Source organism: Dermacentor silvarum, chromosome 4, assembly GCF_013339745.2.
Source record: "Dermacentor silvarum isolate Dsil-2018 chromosome 4, BIME_Dsil_1.4, whole genome shotgun sequence".
Lineage (NCBI taxonomy): Eukaryota > Metazoa > Arthropoda > Arachnida > Ixodida > Ixodidae > Dermacentor > Dermacentor silvarum.
Window position 1 is genome coordinate 129538147 of NC_051157.2, and position 24580 is coordinate 129562726.

Consider the following 24580-nt stretch of genomic DNA (forward strand, 5'->3'; position numbering starts at 1 on the left):
AGATCGACTGATGGGATGTCGTCTTCAATGCTTGCAACAGTTCTGACGTTTGCTAGCCGGCCAAACTTCGGGATTATGCGGCGCAGTTTAAGAGCCTCAAAGGTACGGCAATGACGTATTACGTCGGTGACTGAGCCAAGGTTCTCTTTACCAATGAGGAAGTTGTAAACGTCCTCCGCAATTCCCTTAAACAAATGGCCAACTTTGTCCTCCTCTGACATACGAGGATTGGCCGTCCTGCATAGCTTGAGCGCGTTTTCGATGTAGGTCGTGCACGTCTCGCCCGGAACTTGAGCACTTTGAAGGAGCGTTTGCTCGGCCTGCTTCTTCTTTGCGATTGAATCACCGAAACGCTCCTTGATTTCGGACGTGAAACGATCTCACGTTGTCAGAGTTTCGTCGTGATTATCGAACCACAGGAGCGCCCTGTCCATCAGAAAGAAGACTACGTTGGAGAGTCGCGTTACGCTGTCCCAACGATAGTGCTTGCTCACCCGTTCCTTAGTGGTTAAGCCATTCTTCGACGTCCTCGCCGGGCTTCCCTCCGAATGTGTGAGGCTCCACCAGATGTTGGCGCTGCCACGGACTAGCCATCGTTTGGGTCGAAGATGCCTCTGGTTCCGTGCGAGTGTTGGCTTCGGTGTGGGACATCTGAGACACCGAAAGTAATGCGGGCAATCCAGCGATTCGGCGGCTTCGACGCAGATCAGGAGGTTAGAGAACCGTGTTCGCCGTGTTGCGTGGTGGTCGGGGGTACCCAGCACCTTCCACGAAAACTGTTACGGATGATCGATGTTTATTCACAGGTGAAGACTAGGATGGATGAGAGGTCGCCACGATGTCGCCACCGAAATGTAGCCGTGGCTGCTGCTGAGTTCTTCGTTCTCCTCCTCTTCTATCTCCTCTTGTCCACGTTACAATACTGTAAGGCAAACTGAGGGTGAGACGACTCGAGCCTCCACGAGTATGGTGGCGCCATCTAGGTAAGATGCCTGCAAAAGCAGCATCCGCAGGCGCATACCACGATATGCTATTCAGGCGTGGCGCGCAATCAACGCGCTCCCGAGCTGCCGAGCCTCCGCCAGTATGGTGGCGCCATCTAGTTAAGGGGCCTACAAACGCGGCGCGTCCGACATGTAAGTTATAGTTGTAAGGCTTCATCGGGCTCAGCAGACTGCTGTGGAGAGATCATTACAAGCCGCAGCTCGCCGTAGACGCCGGGCGGACAGTTCAGATCGTTCTCGTCAAAACGATGTGAACAGACTGCCACGAAGACCCTGTTGTGCATGGTGCCCAAATTGGAGCTGTATACTCTCCAATGCTATTCACTGCATGCTTAGAAGAAGTATTCAAGCTGTTAGACTGGGAAGGCTTAGGAGTGAGGATCAACGGCGAATATCTCAGCAACCTTCGGTTTGCAGATGACATTGTCCTATTCAGCAACAATGGAGACGAATTACAACAAATGATTGAGGACCTTAATCGAGAAAGTGTAAGAATTGGGTTGAAGATGAATATGCAGAAGACAAAGATAATGTTCAACAGCCTGGCAAGGGAACAAGAATTCAGGATCTCCAGTCAGCCTCTAGAGTCTGTAAAGGAGTACGTTTATCTAGGTCAATTACTCACAGGGGACCCTGATCACGAGAAAGAAATTTACAGAAGAATAAAATTGGGTTGGAGTGCATACGGCAGGCATTACCAAATCCTGACTGGGAGCTTACCACTGTCGTTGAAAAGAAAAGTGTACAATCATTGCATTCTACCGGTGCTAACATATGGGGCAGAAACTTGGAGGTTAACAAAGAAGCTCGAGAACAAGTTAAGGACCGCACAAAGAGCGATGGAACGAAAAATCTTAGGTCTGACGTTAAGAGACAGGAAGACAGCGGTGTGGATCAGAGAACAAACGGGGATAGCCGATATTCTAGTTGACATTAAGCGGAAGAAATGGAGCTGGGCAGGCCATGTAATGCGTAGGATGGATAACCGGTGGACCATTAGGGTTACAGAATGGATACCAAGAGAAGGGAAGCGCAGTCGAGGTCGGCAGAAAACCAGATGGGATGATGAAGTTAGGAAATTTGCAGGCGCAAGTTGGAATACGCTAGCGCAAGACAGGGGTAATTGGAGATCGCAGGGAGAGGCCTTCGTCCTGCAGTGGACATAAAATATAGGCTGATGATGATGATGATGATGATGACTCTTGAGCCACTCCACTAGCTTACTCTGTGACTGTGCTGTGTGTGCCGCGCAGGCCTGTGACCTTTTTGGAAGAACTCTGTAGCAAAGCACTTGGCCGTTAGTCAGCACTTTATAAGCCTCAACAGTTCTTCTAACTTCACTAAGGCCAATAATATCCCCGGTAATTCCTGGTAATTCTTCAAACAGCCCTGCTAAGCTAGCCTCACTCGATAGGGTGCGTGTGCTGAACGTTGCCAGGTTCAGTTTCCAGTGACGGCCTGTCCGACGGCCTATAATTAGGACTCCGTGGCAACTATGCTGCGTAATTTAAGATGTAGGCTTCGCAGTAGGAATGACGACCGCAAGCGAGCATTCTTCACGAAGCAGTGCGGCGACAAGAACGGACTAGACTGCAAGCACTCACGCCACTTAGTCGGTATGCTACCTATGCATAGAAGAAAAGGGTGCGAGGAAAGGGTGAATGAAGAAAATCACCACCTATTCCCATGTCGAGAAAATGGGGGTAAGCGAAGCTTGTCGTGTGTGTATCTGACCTTCGTGCTGATTTTCTTTCTTTCTATCTCTCTTTCTCACTCTCTATCTACCTTTCTTTCTTTCTCTCTCTATTTTCTCTCTTCCTGTCTCTCTTTATTTCTTTCTCTCTTTCTCTTTTTCTGTCTTTTTTTCGTTTTATCTCTCTTTCCTTGTTTCTCTGACTTTCCTGGTGATTTCCTTTCTTCTCTATCTTTCTCTCTCTCTTTTTCTTTCTGAATTTCTGTCTCTCTCTCTCTGTCTTTCCTTCTCTCTCTATTAATTTCGTTTTATATCTCTAGCTCTGTTTCCCTGTCTCTCTTTCTTTCTCTCTTTCTCTTTCTTTCTCTGACCTTCGTGGTGATCTTTCTTTCTCTCTCTTTCTCTCGGTCGTTCTTTCTCTCATTATTTCTTTCTTTCTTTCTCTCTCTTTCCTTCTCTCTCTCTCTCTTTATTTCTATTTCTCTCTTTTTCGTCCCTGGGATGTGCCAATGAGCGTTTCAGCACCATCGCCAGGAACGGCCCACTTTCGCGGAAGCTTTTTGGTGGGCACACGACAGCATCGCTTGTTGGTAGAGGTATATAGCTTCGCTATAAAACGGCGTAAACACCACACTCTCTCACGCAGGACTTAGACCCACCGCGATCTTCGGGTGGCTGCGACTGAGGGAGACAAGACGGAAGCAATAGCCCCCCCCCCCCCGCACCGTGCCTGCATGCTCAGTAGGCATGTGCAAAGTAGGCTGAAAAGAAAAGCAAAAAAATTAAAGGAGACGCGACAGACAGCCAAGGAGGAGAGGTTATTGACATGGACAAGCGCAAAATGTTTCTTTCCGTTAGAGGCGTCGATACAAAAAGTTTACCACACATGGGCAATAAAGCAACATATAAACCCGTTGAAATATAAGCATGATTATTGCTGCACCGCAACATGCCGCGCATGAACCTCTTTTCGCTGCTAAACAAAGAAATAGAACTTTCACTACCACATGCGTTCAATCTCGAGGCGATATAAAACGGTTCCATCAGCTCTCTGGCAGTGCCATTCTTCATTGTGCCCATAATCTTGATCCTCCAAAGCCACGGAGCGCACATACAAAATGTACAATCGGCAGGAAAATGCGCAATACGTGTGTTTCGTATCGAAAGCCCACTATTCTTTTGCACGATCAGTAAGGCAGCGGCTAGTTTGCTCGATATACGTTGTTGATTGGCTTTTGTTTTAGGGAGGCGCACTTCGGTCAGGGCAGAGTGCAAAAACGCCGGTATACTATGCATGGGGTAGAAAAAGAAAAAAAAACCACAGGTGTTTAGGATAAATCCTAAGTCCCGAACTACAACATGCCTCATAATGATATTGCTACAGCATGAGCCGGGCAAGGAGAAGAGGAGGAAGACGTTAGCTGGCGCAGCCTCTGGAAGCCATCTGTTTTGAGGCAACAACAACAACAACAACGTTTTGACTGCACCATCAACCTCGTCGGTTCAACATTAACCGTAACAGTTTTGTGGTGTAAGTGCTGGGTAATTCGATCAACACGACGGAGCTGCTGCAGCAAGTGCCACGCCGAAGCCGACGCCTCGCTCGACTGCCTCCGACACCACTTGAGATCCCGATGTCCCACAGCGGCGACCAACAACATTCTCTCGCTGCTCCAGTGCGAACAACCGGCACCTGGATGCATCAGATGGAACCCAACCCTTTCTCAGGAACATTCGGCGAGGACGTGGAGGAATGGCTCACCCACTACAAGCGTGTGAGCAAGTACAACGGCTGGAACTCAACGACTCAGCTCGACAATGTCAGTTCTGTTCCTCACAGACACTGCGCTAGTGTGGTTCGAGAACCATGAAGATTCCTTCACAACGTGGGACAGCTTCGATACTGACCTCACAGAGTGCTTTGGCGATTCCACGAAGAAAAGGAAGAGGGCGGAGCAGACATTGATTCAGCGCGCTCATGTCCCAGGTGAGACCTGCACTACGTACATAGAGGCGATCCTGAAACTTTGCAAAACAGTCAATCCTCGAATGTCCGAAGAGGACAAAGTTGGACACCTTCTGAAAGGCATAGCCGAGGATGTTTACAATTATTTATTCGGAAAGGAGAGTCTCGCCTCTGTCGCCGACCTCATCAAGCATTGCCGCACATTTGAGGCCTCGAAGCTGCGCCGTATCACGCCAAAGTTCGGCAGGTTAGCGAATGTCACAACGGTGGCAAGCGTTGACGATAATGGCAACTACAGTTTTCAATTTCACCTTGCGGCAACTATAAGGCAAATTGTCTGCGAAGAAATTAAACGACACACCACAGGCGCGGATGTCGAACAGCTTGGTTGCGCTTCCAACCAACCTCATGAACGTGCATCTTCTGTGTCGGCATTGTCTGCCTTACCAGGCGTTGCAGACTGTCGAGTCGATCAGCCGCGACAGCATCGACATTCCTTTCCCAACGACATGACGCACGATAAACGCCCTCGTCGAGCTACCACCACAAATCGGCATTCGGAAGATCGCGTTTACTATTCGCAGCGTCCCAGGGTTGACCCCGAGCCTTACAACGTCGGTCGCGCATCGCCTGTGTGTTACAGCTGTGGTGCTTCAGGACACATTGCTCGTTTTTGTCGCCGGTGCCGACAGACAACAACATATGACCCTACTCCCAGCTTGGCCTAATTTTGAAAGTGTCAGTTATGACGACCGCTGGCCGACAGACCCTGATACTGCAAACACCACAGGCGCGCCACCCCGGAATACCTTCCGTCAATATAGTAGACGGAGTGGCTCGCCAGCTTCAGACGGCAGCCTGACGCCCCAACCAGTCGCCAGCGCCGTTCACCGTCACCACGGCGACGTGCTACGTCACCACCGCCGTCGGGAAACTAGCCGGCGCCGCCGATGAAGGTAACGTCGTCGGACAGTCTGCGTCTCTACGAAATACACCTCTGCCGATTATGATGGTGAAGAACAAAGTGCGTGTGTCAATTGATAGTATACCTGCAACAGCATTAGTGGATACTGGTGCTACCGTTTGCATCATGAGTGTGACTTTCAAAGAGAGGCTGGGTCGGAAAGTTATGTTCCCGTGGAATGATGGTGTGACGTTTCGTGGTGTCAGTGGAGAGTGCCTTATTCCGCTTGGTATTTGTGTTGCAAGTGTTTTATTCGGAGGGGAAGATCTTAAAACTGAATTTCTGGTACTACCGCGGTGCACTCATGATGTGATTCTCGGAATTGACTTTCTTCAGGATTGTGGTGCTTCTGTTAACTGCGGCACAGGCGAAATTACCTTGAATAGCGCTCTTCTCGCCACCCTTGCCGACACATCTTTACCCGAGAAAAACTATTGCGTTGTTTCGAACGATTTGCTGCTACCGCCTTGGTCGCTGTCACGTGTCCCTGTCAATGTCGCTGCTGCCGACCTTTCATCGTTTGACGAGCAAGTCCAGTCACTTACGACGAGCTGCGCAAAGAAAGATGTACTCGCGCCACGCTCTCTTTTGAGACAGAGACTGGGATGAGGTACTCCCCTTCATTACCTATGCTTATAGTACTGCAAAGCATGAGACGACAGATTACAGTCCTTTTTATCTCATTTACACACGTACACCGCTAAGCTGCATTGACACTATACTTCCGTTTGACTTTCACAGTGAGTACTCTGTTGCCAAGACGCTGTGTCTTGCCGAAGAAGCCCGGCGTATTGCCTATCTTCGTACTGTGGCATCGCAACGCCGATCGAAATAGCGCTATGACAGCCGACACCACTCTGTTTCGTACGCTAAAGGAGACTTTGTGTGGTGGTGGACCCCTCAACGTAAACGTGGCTTATGCGAAAAGTTTTTACCCCAGTACACGGGCCCATTCGTTGTTGTAGATCGCTTGAGTGACCTGACGTACCTGGTGGCACGCTTGACGTCAGCTGGTCGTCGGTCTAGCCGGACCTAGTTAGTACATGTTGCTCGTCTTAAGCGGTTTCACCACACCCTTTCCGGGTGATTTGGACTTGCCCGGCGGGCTTCGTCTGGCAACCGTGGATTGCTACGGCATGAGCCGGGCAAAGAGAAGAGGAGGAAGACGTTAGCTGACGCAGCCTCTGGACGCCATTTTGACGCACCATCGACCTCGTCCTTTAAATAAAACCGGTTCAACATTACCCGTAACATTATTGTGGTTTAGGCACCTGAAGCCATAGCCCCCTAAATACTTCATGTCTGCCCATCGGCGCCGAGAACGCAGGGAACCGCTCATCGCGCATAGTTCCGTCACTCACCACCAGTTGGCGGTGTTACCCCAGAATAGAAATACAGGACGCTCTACCGCGGCGTGCGCTGTATCATAACTATATATCACGTTATTTTTTTTATCGGTGCCGATTCTAACGTTTTACAACATCTGCTGGCGTTTAACGCCAACACATACGCGTAAATGCCACTGAAAATTGCTTCTGCCGCAAAAAAAAAAAAATACGATAAAAGGAAATTTACAGCTCTCATCTGTACTACTATGAAGCTTTATTTTCCTTCTGCTTATTATTACATATGGTTTGTATTTCAGGGTGGAAAAAATAATAACTGCACAACAAACACTCTCATTGCCATCATTTCGATTTAAAGTTTGTGGATCTTTCGTGACAGCGGCTTCTGTGAAAACACTTTTGCGATGTCTTTCTTGTCCGTTATCTTCAATGCAAAATTAGTGAATAGAGGGCGGAATAACTTTGTCAGCATGATCTGAAACAGCTTCTCGCGATTCTCAGGCACGGAACACTTCAACGCTCTCGCAGCACTTGAGCAGCATTCACGGCTGTCTCCCTCAGCGGCTGCTTAAAACTTCTTCGCTTAGCGAGCACTACTTCAACCTACTTGTGCAAAGAGTGCAGCCCAACTACGAGCTCGTCTGATGGATACAACAGACCACTTTTGTCTTGAAGCCTAATCAGAGGATCTGACGGCGCCGAGGGCTTGGGCTTTGTCAACACACTGAGGCATTCTTTGCAAGACACCCGCTCATTAACAGCTTTCGACAGGTATCCGCCAACCATCGCTAGTGCTTCACATTTTGGCGAACGAAGCGTTTCTTTGCGCCTTGTAATGTGGTTGACCAGCGCTGCTATCACCTCTTTGAGAAATTCTTCGGATGATTCTGGCGTAGTAGGCACACTAAGTTGCCGGCGTATAGCAACGAGCATGTGTTATCTTCCGTGTCCACCAAGTTGCTGCTTTTCGATGTTGACGCAGTGCCTGTCTTCAGAGACTTTTCTATTCCGCAGAAACTGATCGTGCGTCTGTCTAGTCATTGCTACCAGCTAACCTCCTCAATCACACAAAAAAAGATTCAATGGCGTCAGGCGAGAGCTTTCTAGTCAGATGAAATCGAAAGTGCACCTCTCTCAGCAAGTATCTGACGCATTCCACGTTTAACGCATTCCACCTTTGAGCCACGTCCTTCATCGCTCGGAATTTCATGAAATGAGATGCTTGGGACCTTTCTCTAACTTTAAGAGGTGCTATCAGGTCCACAACTATACGCCATACCACTGGGTATCAACTCGCAAAACGACCTATCAAATCACTTAAACTAGCATAACTCACTAGTGACCACGATGTCTTCTTTTCGGCCAGAAGGCTTGCATTTGCGTTGCGGCTAGACGTCCTCAATGCGGCACCGACAGTGTCACCACAGCCACCGCGCAGCTCATCGCGTCAATCAAAGGCAGAAGACAAGTATTTTTCCCAGCCGTGGACTGCTGCAGAAAGGTGACGTCTCAGCAAACCAGCGAAATGTCGGTAGGCGAGGCAAATGAATATTGTCTCGATTTGCCACTAATGGAGACGCGAATACACTATTTTTCCCGCCTTTAATTAACCATGGACGGCGGCTAGCGAACTATTCTTAAAACCCCTTGATGTTAGAAAGTAGCAACACGCTTTGATCTACGCCGCAACACCCTCGCCGGCGCGGTCAACCTCCTCTTTTTCTCCCCCTCTTTCGCGGAGGCAGCGCATCCGCCACGCTGAATGGCGGCGCTGAGCCGTGCTCCCTCAAGGGCTGCAGAAGATAGCGCCAACCTTTCCCTTTCCCTCAAGAACCACTTACTACTACTACTACGCTGAATGGCTGCTGCGCGCGAGACTACCCCGTCAGGTGACCCTGACGTCACGAAAACGGCGCGAAACTTGCTTTCGCGCGCCTTTAGTTTCTCCCGCCCGTCATACGCAGTCCAAGTGGTGGTCGCCCTGCCGCTCCGAACGTGTGTTTCCCAAGTTTTTCCATCCTTTCGTAGGAATCTGAGATTCGTTCTCCGTGAAAATGCCTTGCTGCTGCGCGTTTCAATGCAGCAGCAGGCCAGAGAAAGGGCAAGCCTTATTTTATATCCCCCGAGGTGAACGGAATGTCGTGCGTCGGAAGCAGTGGCTCCATAACATCGGGAGAAGGGATTTCGCCCCTTCTAAGCACGCCGTTCTTTGCGAGGTGAATGAATTGCAGCTTTCCTCATATTTGTGGATGAAATTGCATGGAGATTTTAATGCTCTTCGCATAGCCGGACTCTTCGTTCAGTTCAATACAGAGCACCGATAACTGTGCATATAGTTTTTTTTAAGTGAGTCGGCTGAAATTTTCGTGTGCGTGTGTGTGTGCGTGTTTGTGTATGTGCGTGCGTGTGTGCGTGTATGTGTGTGCATGTGTGCGTGTATGTGTGTGCATGTATGTGTGTGCGCGCGTGTGTGTGTGTGCGTGTGATCCTTGCGCCTGACACTTGTGAAGCCAAGGAACTATTTTAGTCTTATTGCGTGCTTATTGTATCTTTGCAAAGTTTCAATACTGCGAGCATTTTTTTTTTCTTTACGTACTTTATGTTGCGAAGGCATGAACCGCAATATATAGGTAGATAAGTGGTATTATGTATTATGTATTATTCGCGCATGCTCATTAAGTACAAGCCACGCGCTTCTGACAATCTCCCTCAATTCTGATAAACTTGACATCTTGAAGTCTGTAAGTTAATAATCAAGTGCCAGTCTTAGCAGTTTCCATGTAAGCAATCAGCCTTTTTTTTTTTTTTGAGAGCGAGACTTAGGTTACTCCCAGAGGTGATGGAATGTAATTTCTCGTCGTTTCATAGTGACGGAATACAGGCGCGTGTGTAAAGTTCTATGTTGGCTGTTTCGCAAACACAGCACGTATTTTGCACAGTGGCATTGGTACAAAGGCTTTTGGCCCACTCATTTTGGCGAATTCACTTTAAGTAAACTATCACATTTCTTCTTGGTTACCTTCTCTGAGCCTTTTAAGAGCGAAGATTGTGAACCAAATTCTCGTTTATACTCTACGCTGCTTATATTGTATGCACCCAATACACCTCCGCGTTACGGACAACCCAAGTGGCGACGTAGAGGTAAACAGCTCAGCCACTGCTTGGTAATGATTTTTTCGGAGCGCTTCCGCTTGTATTCATCGAATCGTCCTCAAAAAAAATGTCACGATGTTCTTTAGGAAACGTACTTTCGTCCTGACAGTTTCACAAGGGATAAATTCCCACACAAGGCTTCAAAGGGCCGAATAAACAAGCGCGCGCATTGATTCTAATGCGGCTGCAGCGAGCCACTGGAGGGTTCAGCGCCGCGCCGGCACGGTGAGGCGGAGAAATCCGAGGAGAATTGAGGAGGAAAGCGCGCGCGCTGGGGTGAGTGTCGCTTCTTTCTAACATTAAGTGGTTTTAACTATTCTAGGGTAGCAGCGCCCCTAGCGGGCGACCTGCGAAGAGGTCACGCAAGGAGGTTGAACGGCGCTCGCGGAGTGATTGCGCGTGCATAGAAAATATCTAGGAGGCAATGCTAAAGCCCAAGTTTTGAGTTTGTGTTGACTTTTTTTAAACGTCAGTTAAGCTTAGCAAGCCATAAAAATATGCATTTAAGAAATCAGTGACAAAACATTTGCTTACTACAAGCCCTGTGTTAATCCAAGAAAGCCAACATAGTAACCCATGTTGGCAAATCCACAGGAACGTCCATCAAATGATTCCGGATTGTTGAACGGTAGTGATAATATTGTCTGCTGCATGTGCAATGAGGGTCAGCGTTGGATATTTATTTATTTATTTATTTATTACATAATGCAGACCAATCAGGTCCAAGCAGGACGGGCAATATAATTTACAAAATGTCTCTATTACAAAAAAAGCAAAAAGACGGCAAAGCTTGCACTAGGCCGCGCAAAGCTCCAGACAAGCGAAGCTGGCCGATTGATTGCGTCATAACCTAAGAGATACATGGCATAACCAATCTCAATTCAGGCATAGCCAAGGCCGAACCTAGCTACAACCAACCTAGATACGACCAAGTACAACCTCGACATAGCCAAGTTCAACTGAGCTACTACCAGGAGACGCAATCAATTCGCCAGCTTCGTTGTGTCTCGAGCTTTGCGCGGCCTAGTGCAAGCTTTGCCTCCCCATTACGACGACAGACGAGAAGTGAAATTGCACGCTGGAATGATTAGCGGCCACGCAGCCAGCTGTGGAAGAAGACGACGACGAAGACCGCGGGAGCAGTGGCACAGGAGCGTGCCGAGCACGAGTACGAGCGCTAACCGAGGGGCGCCAACGAGCCAGCTGCGGAAGTAGACGACGACGCTCGAGTTAATGTTGATGATGATAGTGTCGTGAAACGCGCGCGGGAGCAGTGGCACGAGCGCGTTCCGAGCACAAGTGCGAGCCCTAACCGAGGGGCGCCCACGAGTCAGCTGCGGAATAAGATGACGGCGTTTGAGCCAATGCGGATGATGATAATTTCGTGAAACGCGCACTTTTTTACTGCTGGCTTAAATAGCCTCGCTGTTAAAAAAAGGATAGTATCAGAGGCACATATCAGAATGGCCCAGCCGATATTCGATCCATGCTGTTATTGGGCCAGGAATCAGAACGGGACAGCCCATATTGAAACCACGCTGTTAACTTTAGGCCGTCATTCGGCCAGTAACTGCCAATACCTGTCGAACGTTGGCCCGAGCTGACGTGCCGCCTGGGTCTTATCACTGTTAATTACTGTTTCAGCGGACCGTTTCCAGTTGTACCTGGAAGCGTCCACATACAAAACATTGTATTAAAGCGAAGCTTTGTACCTCTACCAGCCAAGGGTTCTGTCGTGTCCGTCGTTGTAATCAAAAAACGATCCCGACGAACCGCTAACAATTGCAGGTATAGCAGTATAGCTTACTTGAATTCAGGCATTCAGCGTACAACTAAGCACTCGTTTTCGCAAGAAAAACCACAAAAACAAGCTTCAAAGTGATGAGCCAACATGATGGATGATAAGGGCTGCGGGCAAACAACGGAAACAGGCTCGGCGCGGTCCGTAAGATTAGATTGCAGCTGTTGCAAAGCTTATGCAGCTGCTTGAAAGAGGGTTGACATCATTCGAAACCCTTTCAGCCTAGTAACTGCTTCGGTTAATTTTCTAGACTACCCCACTATGGGTAAACCACGGAAAGTAAAGACGGCAGAAGAAGAGCGTGAATATAAGGCTCGGTGGAAAGAACAAAATCGTCTCGCTCAACAGCGTCGTAGGCAAAACCCAGCAGCTCTCGCACAAGATGCCGAACGTATGCGTCATGCCAGGCAGCAGGACCCAGCATATGACGGTAGAGAAGCGGAACGTGTGCGTCAGGCCAGGCAGAAGGACCCAACATACGTCGTCAGAGACGCCGAACGCAAGAGTAGCGCCCGCCACGAGGACGACGAGAGGCGCGAAGCGGAGAACGCTGCGAAACGGCGCAAGTAACACACTGATCATTTGGCCAAGTTCAAGGGAGCTAATTCTAAAAAATATCAAGTGCGCCGCAGTCACCGTGAGGGTGGCGTAAAAAGCTTCGCTTTCCAACCACCTTCACAGGGTGGATTGGCGGGCAATTTTTCGTTTTTTTAGTAGTTTACGGAGCCATCTTACTCTCTCCGCTTTTTGTTTTTGTTTGGGTCCATGTTCTTGGGCAGCAGAGCGACCGAGATCTTGCATCGGACGGGTTCCGGAATTTCCACCAGTACCTCGTCCAGGTTCTGGGGGTACGGTGGGAAAGCCACCCTAGCGAGTTTCTCTCCCTCACCCTCGCCTGATTTAGACGCCCTCTCTTCGCTGTCAGTACCACAGTCTTAATCTCGGAGTATGTATTATGTATTCCGAGCTGTAATCGTTTTTGGGTTGGTATGCCTACCGGTAGCCCTAGGGTCACTTTATAGGCGCTCCTAATTATAGACTCGATGTTTGCTGCTTCACTTTTGTTTAGTGTGTGGAAAGAGTTACGTTACCTTACCCATTACAAATGCCTGTAGTAATCTAATTGTAAACCCCTCCATTCCTTTTTAAACGAAGCTTTATAGGCTCACAACTGCTCGCGGTGGTGGTGCCGTCACGCTGAAAAGTTGGCCGATTCTGGCGATACTGCAGACCGAGTCCAAGCTCAATAACACTTACCCCTGTCGTGTGGGACGATCCTGATGGTAGTGGAGAAAGGGTCCAAGCTCAATGGCACATGGACCAGGGACAAGAAAGAAAGAAAGGAATACAGAAAGAAATAGAGAAAATAAATAAATAAATGACGTGCGGCGCAAACCCGCATGGGATATGCTACACGCGCGATCACGGATTACGTGACACGCGCGCGACGAACTAGGTTCGTTTGGTATGTCGCGAGGAGGGACATGGAAGGAAAGCAGGTTGGAGCGCGCTCCTCGGGGCTTCCCTCGCCTCAGATCGGTTTCGGCGAACAGATGGGAAGGCCACGCGTGGTGCGTTCTGCAAAGGAGCGAGCTGTGTTTGATGAACGCCGGCGTGAACTCGCTCGGTAAAGGGCTTGCCGTCGACGTGCTGAGTCTAGAGTCAGGCCTTCCGTTGCCGGGGAGGCTCGCCGTCAGCAGAGAACAGAGAATCCCGAGGCGACGGCTTCCGACATATGTTACCCTGACGAATGTCAGATGCACACACGACGAATCTTCGCCTACCCCCATTTTCTCGACAGGAGAAGGGCTGGTGATTTTTTGTGATATGTTATTCTTTGTATCATTCTGGCGGCTTGTTTTGTAGCTGATTTGAACATGTTTTTTACGTGTTTCGCTCTTCCGTTGCTCTGAAACCAGTAACCCAGAATTCTTGCAACGGTTACCGCTTTAATTTTGACTCCTTCAATTTGTATGTCTCTTACAATTACTTTTTTATATTTTTATGCACCCTGACAATTTCGGATTTATCTGGGGAACAACTGAGCCCGCTGGCCCGGGCGAAATTTTCAACTGCGGTTGCAGCCTCTTGAGTGTCTGCTCCGTACTGGCCTGGCATCCGTGCATTGCCCATAAATTAGATATCATCCGCGTATAACGTGTATCTCGACTGCGGTACGTACATCATCCAGGGTCCGCGCGAGTCCTCTCATGGCCCTATATTAAAGAGCAGAGGAGAGATGATGGCTCCTTGAACAGAGCCACGACCCATACCGAATGGCCCCTCGTGAAGTTCTTGCTCACCAGCGTGGCAGGCGACAAAAATACAGCACCCTCACAATTCATTAGAAGAGGAGGACGCCATAGACATCCGTTGGATTCAAGCGGGGGTCGTTTAAAACCTACAAAGATTAAACAAAATTTTGTGGACGCTTAAGGTGGCGGTCCCACTCCGGCGGCACGAGCCCCCCGTTTTCCGTATTTTTGGAGCAACCGTGGCGGCTCTTCTACTTAGGATATGAAGTTGTCGTATAAACCATAAAAAGCTTAATTCTTGTGGATTCCAACTATATATAATATAAAGAAATTGATTGAAGTGATTTTGAAATAACTGTTCAAGAACAAGCATGAGATACATGGTTTTTGCGAACTGTGTCTCAGTTGTGACCATATTTGGAAGAAACTACCGCACCTACTGCATTGCCGTTTGCTCTGTAGCTTTAGGACATATTTATCTAGTTCCTAGACGTAGCAAAATAATTTTCAATTTTTACTTTTTGGATAATTTGCTTTTGAAAATTGCCAAATATCGCGATCTTCTGTTGTAAACAGCCCGACAACTGCATGCTCAAGGAAGCTAAATTTTGGATAAAGTAGAGTTCAAGGAATTTCCATTTACGACGCAAAATTTCATTCCTGTAACTTAATTAGTTCTCCTAATATTGCGGCCGAAATTAAGCAATATTTAAAATTCTGGTTTTATTTTTGCTCATTTTTGCGGGAAGGAACTAAAGCTACGAAGCGGCGGTTTAAAACTAATGAAGGTACACGGATGAAATTTTGCGTCCTAAATGTAAATTCCTTGAACTCTACTTTATCCAAAATTTAGCTTCTTTCAGCTTGTAGTTCCCGCGCTGTTTACAACAGAAGATCGCGATATTTGGCAATTTTCAAAAGCAAATTATCTAAAAACTAAAAATTCAAAATTATTTTGCTATGTCTAGGAACTAGATAAATATGTCCTAAAGCTACAGAGCAAGCCGCAATGCAGTAAGTGCGGAAGTTTCTTCTAAATATGGTCACAACTGAGACACAGTTCGCAAAAACTATGTATCTCATGCTTGTTCTTGAACATTTATTTCTAAATCACATCGATCAATTTCCTTATGTTATATATAGTTGGAATCTACAAGAATTAGGCTTTTTATGGTATGTACCACAACTTTATATCCTAAGTTTAAGAGCCACCACGGTTACTCCAAAAGTACTGAAAGCGGGGGCTCGCGCCGCCAGAGTGGGACCCCCACCTTAAGCTTTGCTTTTAAGAGTGGAACACAATAGCATTCAAAGATCCCTGACTACTTCTCACGGTTCCCGACCACTGCAGCTTATGCAACCATAATGGTTACTGCAAACACTGACGGCGAAAGCTATGCACATAGGCGAGCTTTCTGGTAGAAATGCAGCCTCTTGCATGGGCCGATCCCGGAGATAGTGCACAACCGCGCCAAAGAAATTAAATCATTTTTTTCAGGTTCCCGTGTTTGTTTCGCACTTTTAATATTTCAGTCTGAGAACATTTAACATAAAAGGCATGCGCTGTGGGTGTATTGTTTCATGACATTTGTTTGTGGATTGTCATTCTCAAAACTCCGAGGAATAGTTTTGTCAAGAATGTGAGAGAAGGTATGAGCAACATTAATGGTAGAGTGGTGTGGCAATATAACCCGCATACACCACACGTCATATAAGAACGCGTGGCATATGCATGTACATAAAAACTCGGTGGACGCGATAGAATTATCGAGACCCGTTCGCATACAGCAAGTAGGCTTCATGCACTGCAACACTGAACGTTGGAAAACCGGCTTACAAAGACCAAGCTTACACCGATCCCCTTAAAGTTGGCTTCACTTTTAAGCTGAAATGCATTGCTGGAAAGACGTTTTTTCAGGGGTCTTATATAAGTGGTCGTATATTAAAATTTATTTATTTATTTAGTACATACTGCAGACCTTGCGGTCCAAGCAGAGGGGCAACAGAATACATACAAAAAAGAGAACAAATTAGGAACAAGCAAGTACGAAATTATACAATGTTTAGTCACACTGTGTCTGTAAACTGTCGTTCCAGTCTGATATTGTTCTGGGGAAAAAGAAAAATTTGAACGTATCAGTTCGAGCATAATAGGGTGTTAGTGAGTCCGGATGATGCTGTCTTGTGTGTCGTGTTATTGCAGGCGTTATGTAGGTCGATGGCTTTCATTTGAAGCCTGTTGTTAAGAAGGAGGGAAAGGAATTCAAACCTTAGCTGCTTTCGGCGTGATTCAAGAGTGGGTATGGAATTTTCTGTCATAATTTTAGAGGGAGAGTCCAGTCTTGCGAATTTATGAAATATAAATCTAACTGCCTTTCTTTGTATTTTTTCAAGACGCGCAATATTTGACTTAGTGTAAGGATCCCATGATATACATGCATACTCTAATTTTGGTCTAATAAATGAAAAATAACAGAGTAATTTTACATTAGGAGGGGAGTTTTTCAGCTTGTGTCTTAGGAAGCAGAGTTTGCGGAAAGCAGAAGAACAAATATCATTAATGTGCACGTTCCACGACAATGTGGAAGTCAAAGTAACACCTAAGTATTTGTAGTTGTTAGTCTCACGCAAAGCTGAGGAACCTAGCGTATAAGAAAAAGTTAGTGGTTTTTTTTTACGAGTAATACGAAGAAATACGGATTTATCAGCGTTAATAATCATACCCCCTTCATTACACCACTTCAGTATGTTGTCTAAATTCCTTTCGAGGACAATCTGATCATTCTGACAAGTTATGTCACTGTACAAAATACAGTCATCGGCAAACAGTCTAATTTGCACACCGGAAGTTATGGTTTTAACGATATCGTTTATGTACACTAGAAACAGTAAGGGCCCCAAGACACTACCTTGGGGCACCCCTGACGTGACTGGAAGAGTGGCCGAGCTATGTTCACCAATTTTAACGTACTGGGTGCGTTTTGTCAAGTAAGCAATAATCCAATTTATGAAAACGTCAGGTATGCCAATAATTCTAAGTTTGATGATTAATTTATCATGCGGAACCTTATCGAAGGCATTTATGAAATCTAAAAATATTGCATCTGTTTGACCATTATTGTCGAGTGATAAAGCAAACGAGTGAATCACTGATACCAATTAGGTTACAGTCGAATAACCCTTCCTGAAGCCGCGCTGAAGGCCCTAGCAATGTGAAGGCCCTAGCACCTTTTTTATTGCGATAGCAATTATATGGACACTTCAACCGGAGTTCTGCCGTCAGCGTCGCCGTCGCCGTCGCCGTGAGGTTCCGTATAGATAAAATCTTCACCGCGCGCCGTATGCCCGAGCGGAAGCGTGCGGGGACGCGCGCTATCACGGAGAGCGAACGCACTCAATCTCCCACGCGCAAGCTAGGAAGCGGGAAGCCAGCGCCGGAGGGAGCGGGGGGGGGGGGGGGGGGGCACTTTTACTCTGCCAACAACCGCGCTCGTCGCTCGACCGCGCCGTCTCTTATCTCTCCCACGCGCAAGCAAGGAAGCGGGAAGCCAGCGCCGGAGAGAGCGGGGGGGGGGGGCGCACTTCTACTCTGCCAACAACCGCGCTCGTCGCTCGCCACACCATCTCTTATCTCCACACGGCTCTGACCTTTATGCACTGTGCATTCGCCGCTCAGTTTCTGTTGAAGCGATAGACCGCACGTACCTTCGCCCGCTGCAGCGTATGGGCTTGCTGCCAGCGTTTTGACAGTCGTTGTCTGCAGTCATTCAGTGTGATCTATTCATGTTTGTTTGTGCGTGCTCACACCACGCTTGTTCATTCAGTTAGTAATAGTCGGGCCACAATTTCCAACGCACGCTACACAAGTAATGCTGCCCGGATCGGCAGTTCAACGCTACAGGTGTGTGCCTTCGCACGCGCTGCCCACTGGATGCGCTTCTCATCAACACCACCGTTTCACACGCGCCTTCTCGTGGTCATCGAGTCTCTCTTCATGTCGGTCTACTTACGCCGCAGCACACCTGCTTACTTAATCAGCTCATGTTTACTACAATTCATATTGCTACCAAAGCCGCTCCAAAGCGATGTCCTTACTTCGTATGACATTGCTGTGTTGCTATCGCATTCATTGCTTCGCCCTTAGGGCGAAACTGTGACATTTTTATTATTTTATTATTTGTTTGCTATTGCCCCAACGCGTGCAGGTTTGGTAGAAATGTTTGAGTTTTCTCGTAGCAGAATTGGGTTTTCTCGTACATTCAAATTGCAATTCGACGCCGATTGGTAAACAATCCGACGGCGAATCCGACGCCGAATGGTAAAGTTGTACTTTACATTTTTCTGGTGAATTTCACAGTGAGAAATTCAATTTTTGTTCACCAAAACCTTGCACCACGTGGAGGGCCTGCGCGGTCGATCTGATTGGATGATTTTCTCCGCAACCCGCCGACATCGCACGCCGGTTGCCGACGCCGGATTTTCTGCGACACGAGGTTGTTAACGCGATTGTGTTAAAATGTTTACAGCACTGTATGGGCACGCCTGTCCGTGGGGTGTCGTCTCGCCTTCGCTATATCACATTTCGTGGGGCTGCCAAAATAGACCAGCAAATTTAAGTGCCTTTTTAGTAAATTTAAACTATCAAGCACGTTGAAGCAGTGGGAGGCACTACTCGCCAGCTCTGACTCGGACGTCCAGCTAGCACTTCTGCGTCACGTCAGGCCGGCGGCAGAAGCCAGTGGGGCCCTCGACTTGGGTCCGCACCCATTGAGCTCATAGCCCTTGACCCCAACCCCTTTTAAATAAAGTTGTTCCTCCTCCTCATTCAGTGGTGTCTTATTTTGGGCTTACACTATATAATAGCTGTATCGTTCTAGAGAAACCAACACGAAGCCATTCGTGCGAGCACGTGTGACATAATATAATGTAGAATAAGACGAAGATGAACCCTTCAGTACACGATGTAGCCAAAATAAGATTACAAAAACTGTCAGCACATCGCGACTATGATCCACGAGCGCAGATGTTTCGTGTGTAAACACTAAATCGCGGTAACGCACAGCTAGCGAGCGACGCAAACAGTTTTCATTAGCACAGCCTGCGATTTGGCGTCAGCAAAGTCACCGCTCATGTTAAGGTACATGTGCTCTGCTTGTGACGTAACTGAACACTGCTGTACTAAAACGGAGAAGCGTATTCGCTCCTCGCAACCCGCTGGGCAGAGGACAAATCTTGGTTAGGCGTATCAGGCTAAAGTAGACGTTGATACAAGCAGGCCCTCGTTATCATTTAAAATGGCATGCCATTTTCGTGGACTCCCTACCGGGTTTTGTCAGTGTAATTTAGTTTCACACTCAAGCATCAGCAGCTCCTCCTGGCCAGTGGTGACGCCTCGTAGTGGGGATCACTACGGCTGGCGTTGCCCGGGCCTAGCACGCGATGACGCTTTATCCGAGTTAACAGTTTTTTAGCTTGGAACGTCTGGCCTCATGAATGGCAGCACCTGACAAACCCGCTGCAGTGCTTATGCCTATGCGATGTTCTCTCTTTTCTCTAGTATTTGGAAATTATTCTGCGTATACGCAAGCATTTTATAATTGCTTGTGAATGTATGTTATATATTTTGTTTGTATGCAGGCGTATTTGGTGTAATAAAAAGTATCAAGCAGCAAGCCCTAATGGCGACATTTTATTGCCTGTACACAATAAAAGCATAAGTGTGTTTCTGAAACAACAGAGAGTCCACCATTAGGGTCATACTTGACGGCTCAGTGACTCATGCGTCCTGAATAAAGATGGTGAACGCCATAAAGACCCCGTAACACAGAAATTTATGCGGCAGCAATACGCTTGACTACATAAACATATCTCTTCCAGTTATTCCGAATCATGGTGGACAAATATACCTAGTGCATTGCCTATAGCCAGGAGAACCTTAATGAAGCGTTACATCTGATCATTAGTGTACGAAACACGAGCCTGCAGTGTCCATCACCTCGCATTGAGCTTCAATGCACCGCTCACTTAAATATTTCTCGTTTTCTTTCTCAGTTGCGATACAAAATCCTCTTTTTTTCCCTTCTAATGAGCCCCACTGCCATTCTTATCACCAGTATACCACATATGAGTAGTGCCGCAGGTTAGCCCGTGTCCTTCCTCTCTTTCTGGTAAGTCATCAAAGCTAGCATAACAGTGGTTATTGCTAGTGTTTCAGTCAAGAATATATTTCGGCTTACCAGTGATCTAAAGCAGCGGCACGGAGGCACACTCTTCACAAATAGCCGAGACATCTTCGGAGGCCACTTCGAAGCTAACTGCGCTTACAGTGCTGTGACACAATGAGTCAAACTGGTAAGTACAGTATCTCCTACCTTTTTCTAGCTTTTGTCTAGATTGTTTTATTGCGATAGCACTTATATGGACACTCCAGACGCATTTTTGCCATCGGCGTCACCTTGATATTCCGTATAAAGTCCAAGGGCGATACTACCGTCGGTGCGTGACGTATGCTGTATGTGTGAATGAAAGCCCGCGAGGGGAGCCGAAGATCGCGGCCCAATCTGTCGCACGCAAGGTAGGAGAGCTGAGAGGAAACGTGCTGTCTTCCCTTGCGTGAAAGGCCGGAGGGGGGGCGAATGGGATGGAGGGAGGGGGCCGCGTTGTTCTCCCGCAGCAAATGCGCATTTCGCGATCACGAGCAAGAAGAACGCACAAGGAAGGAAAGCGGGGAGGCAGCGCGGGATGGATTGGGAGCCGCGTTATACTCCTGCAGCAAGCGATGTGCAGACGGCTGATACATTTGTGCGTGCTGTGTTCTCGCCGCTCAGCTTGTGCTGAAGTGATAGATAGCACGAAGGCCACTTTGCTCGCTGCTTTTGACAGCGAGTGACCGCGGTCACTGAGTGTGATGTGTTCATGGTTGCCTGTGCGCGCTGACACCATGCTTTTTGATTTAGTAAGCGAATGTTTCGAAGTTTAAACGGCCGATAAGACTACTTTCCTTACTTCGTATAGCTGCCTACTAATTTGCTGTGGCAATCATGTTGTGCCTGTCGAGCGAAACTGCGACAATCTTTTTAAATATCCGTTTTGCCCAGCATGCATAGCGATCGCCAGTCTGTGTCTTTTCTTATAAGGCATCCCTGCTGCGTCGATGAGTTATTTGCTGTTAGGCATAATTCCTAACTGAGCAGCCGCACGTGCTTATATATTGCGCGCCTTTTGTACATGCAGGTATGTTTTAAGAGGTGTTGCCGATCTTTTCATTTCAAAGCTCCACACCACTATGCGTACACACAGCTCCTCCTACGACTCGACGTGGACAACACCATCCGAGAACTAGTTTAAGGTCACCTAACAGCCAGTTACAGAACCTCCAAGGAACAAAGCAGGGGTGCCTCATTCTGTGCCAGCTATAATGCCACACACCAAGAAAAACTTCCAGAAGACCGCATCTTGGCGGAAACATAATTCAGGTGGTGTGAATTCTCCTGAAAATGCACACTGAACGCCATAAAGGCTGGAGACAGGCAAGAACACAAGCCCTGGCTCTACTCTCTTGTGATCACACATCGGACACAGGGGTCCTATACACCGACATGACCCAGTGACCGCAGAGATGTTCCCTGTGTCTAGTCGTACTAGATAGCACAGGCACTCTGAGGGTTTCGGCCATGCTCAACACTGTAGACAGTGGCACAGCGAAAGAGGCTGCTATCGTCCTAGCCATCGTACACTCTTCAACGTACCAGCACGGAGTGGACCCATCACAGTGGTCACTGATTCACAAACAGCCTGCTTGTAAATGAAATTGAAAAGTGTTGTTCCTTGTGCGTGAGTAGCACAATGGCAGCTGAACCTTTCATATGGTCCCACTAAGCCACACCTTCCCTTTTCTGACATTGTGCCACATTACATGTGAATTTCACCCTTGAATTTCGCCCTTTCAGTTTCCTAGACAGCATAGAGACGTACACAAGACGAACAGGCGAAGTTTTGAAGTAGTCCTGAGATTTGAGTAAAATTTCATAGGCAATGTTATTATCCTTTATTTGTTTACATATGTGTTACACCTCACTGTTGATAATAATGACGTACTACATAAAGTTAAGCTCTCATACTTAACCGAGAAACCGAGAAAATTCTGCAAGCTGCCGCTCACCCGCCTCGTCGCCGCTACGCCGCCGATGGCACTGAAGCCGGTCAACTTTCGGTGATTTCTCGGAAGTATATAGACGTAGCAGAAGTTAGAGCCGTCCTCAGCCAGATTAAAACCACTGCCGCTGCCGGGGAAGACAGCATAACAAACAAAATGCTCCGAAATTTAGATGATCGCTCGATCAGCGAAATCACTAAACTCTTTAACACCCACTGGACCGAAGGAAAAGTTCCACCTAGCTGGAAACATGCCAAGGTCACATTCATACCGAAACCAGGCAAGAGGTTAGAACTGGGAAACCTTAGACCAATTTCTCTCACCTCCTGCTTAGGCAAGGTCATGGAGCATGTAATATTAAACAGGATAAACTATTACATTGAGACAGAACACCTACTACCTGACACGCTAATCGGTTTCAGAGCGTGTCTGTCAACACAAGACATTATGCTTCAACTACAACAAGACATTCTAGATCCACGCCCAATAAGAGCCACTCGTACCATACTGGACCTGGACGTCTGTAAAGCATTTGATAATGTAGCCCATCAGGCCATCTTAAATGGCCTATCCCAGCTGAACGTAGGCGAAAGAACTTTCGCCTACATTTCCTACTTTCTCAAAGAAAGAACGGCAACTATCCAACTGGGTGAAGTGCGTGGTCAAAAGCTTACTCTAGCGACAAGAGGCACCCCGCAAGGTGCCGTCCTCTCACCCCTACTCTTCAATATCACCATGATGAACCTACCACAACAACTAAACAGGATACCACACATCAAACATGCCATATACGCGGACGATGTTACCATCTGGACAAACAGCGGCTCGGATGGTGCGATAAATGACGCGTTACAGGAGGCAGCAAATGTTGTGCAAGAGTATGTCTGACAAAACGGGCTAACATGCTCCCCCACGAAATCCGAACTCCTAATCATTAGAAATAAAGCCAAGAAGACGCCAGACACTGACACCCAACAACAGGCACCGATCAAAATTGTCTTGGAAAGCGGCCCGGTTCCTCCGGTTCTGACCATTAGAGTGCTGGGCATGCTTATTCAACACAACAGGCAGAATACCGCGGCCCTCACAAAACTGCAGAACACCGCCAAACAAATTTGTTGACTGCTCAGGCGAGTGGCCAACAGACACAGAGGAATGAAGGAGATGGACTTGTGTAGGTTGATTCAGGCATTCCTAATCAGCCGCATAGTCTACTCCTTCCCCTATTATCATCTCAGGAAATCAGACAAAGCTAAAATAGAAGTTATAATTAGACAAGCGTGCAAATGGGCACTAGGTTTGCCTGTTTTTACCAGCACCGAGAAGCTCCTCCAACTTGGAATGCACAACACCCTAGAGGAGCTGATCGAAGCACACAAAACAGCACAAATAATACGCCTATCAGACACGATGACGGGACTACACATCCTGAGTAGACTGAACATTAAACCCATATACACCACGGGAGGCAGAGTACCACTACCTCCCGCAATCAGACATTACCTAATAATCAAGCCAATACCCAAAAACACCCTGGCAGGCAGGCACGATGGCAGGAGAAAAGCCAGGGCAGACAAACTACGCGAAAAGCACACGCAAGACCAAACCGCGGTCTTTGTCGATGCCGCCAACCAGGGATACAACACATACACCCTGAGTGCCGTGGACGGAAAATCTAGAATTGTAAATGTGACCTCAACTAGAGCCGCATCAATCAAAGAGGCCGAAGAGGTGGCCATAGCGCTGGCCATCATGAACCCAACTACCCATACTGTCCTGAGCGACTCTAAGAGCGCTATTCTCAGCTTTATGAGGGGCAGTGTGGGACTAAATACAGCCAAGATCTTGAAAAACCTTAATCAGGACGACAGAACAAAAATCAACCTTGTCTGGGTCCCCGCTCACTCGGGAAATCCCGGTAACGAGGAAGCGCATAGAGTGGCCCGAGGGTTAACAAACCGGGTCGCGCTCTCCTTGGAACCGGACCCCCCGATGGGAGAGGTAGTGACTTCCTACAACGAACTCACCAACCTATACATAGAGAACAGGAGAATATACCCAATACCACACAGCAACCTTACAAGAGCGAAGGCCACTGTCCTCCGCCGAATTCAAACTAACAGCCTTATCACTCCTCATCGCTTAGCGATCTTCACAGATGGGGAGGTTGACCCAATGTACCAAAACTGCGACAAAAATGCCATAGCAAACCAAAGACACATCCTCTGGGAATGCGAGGGTCT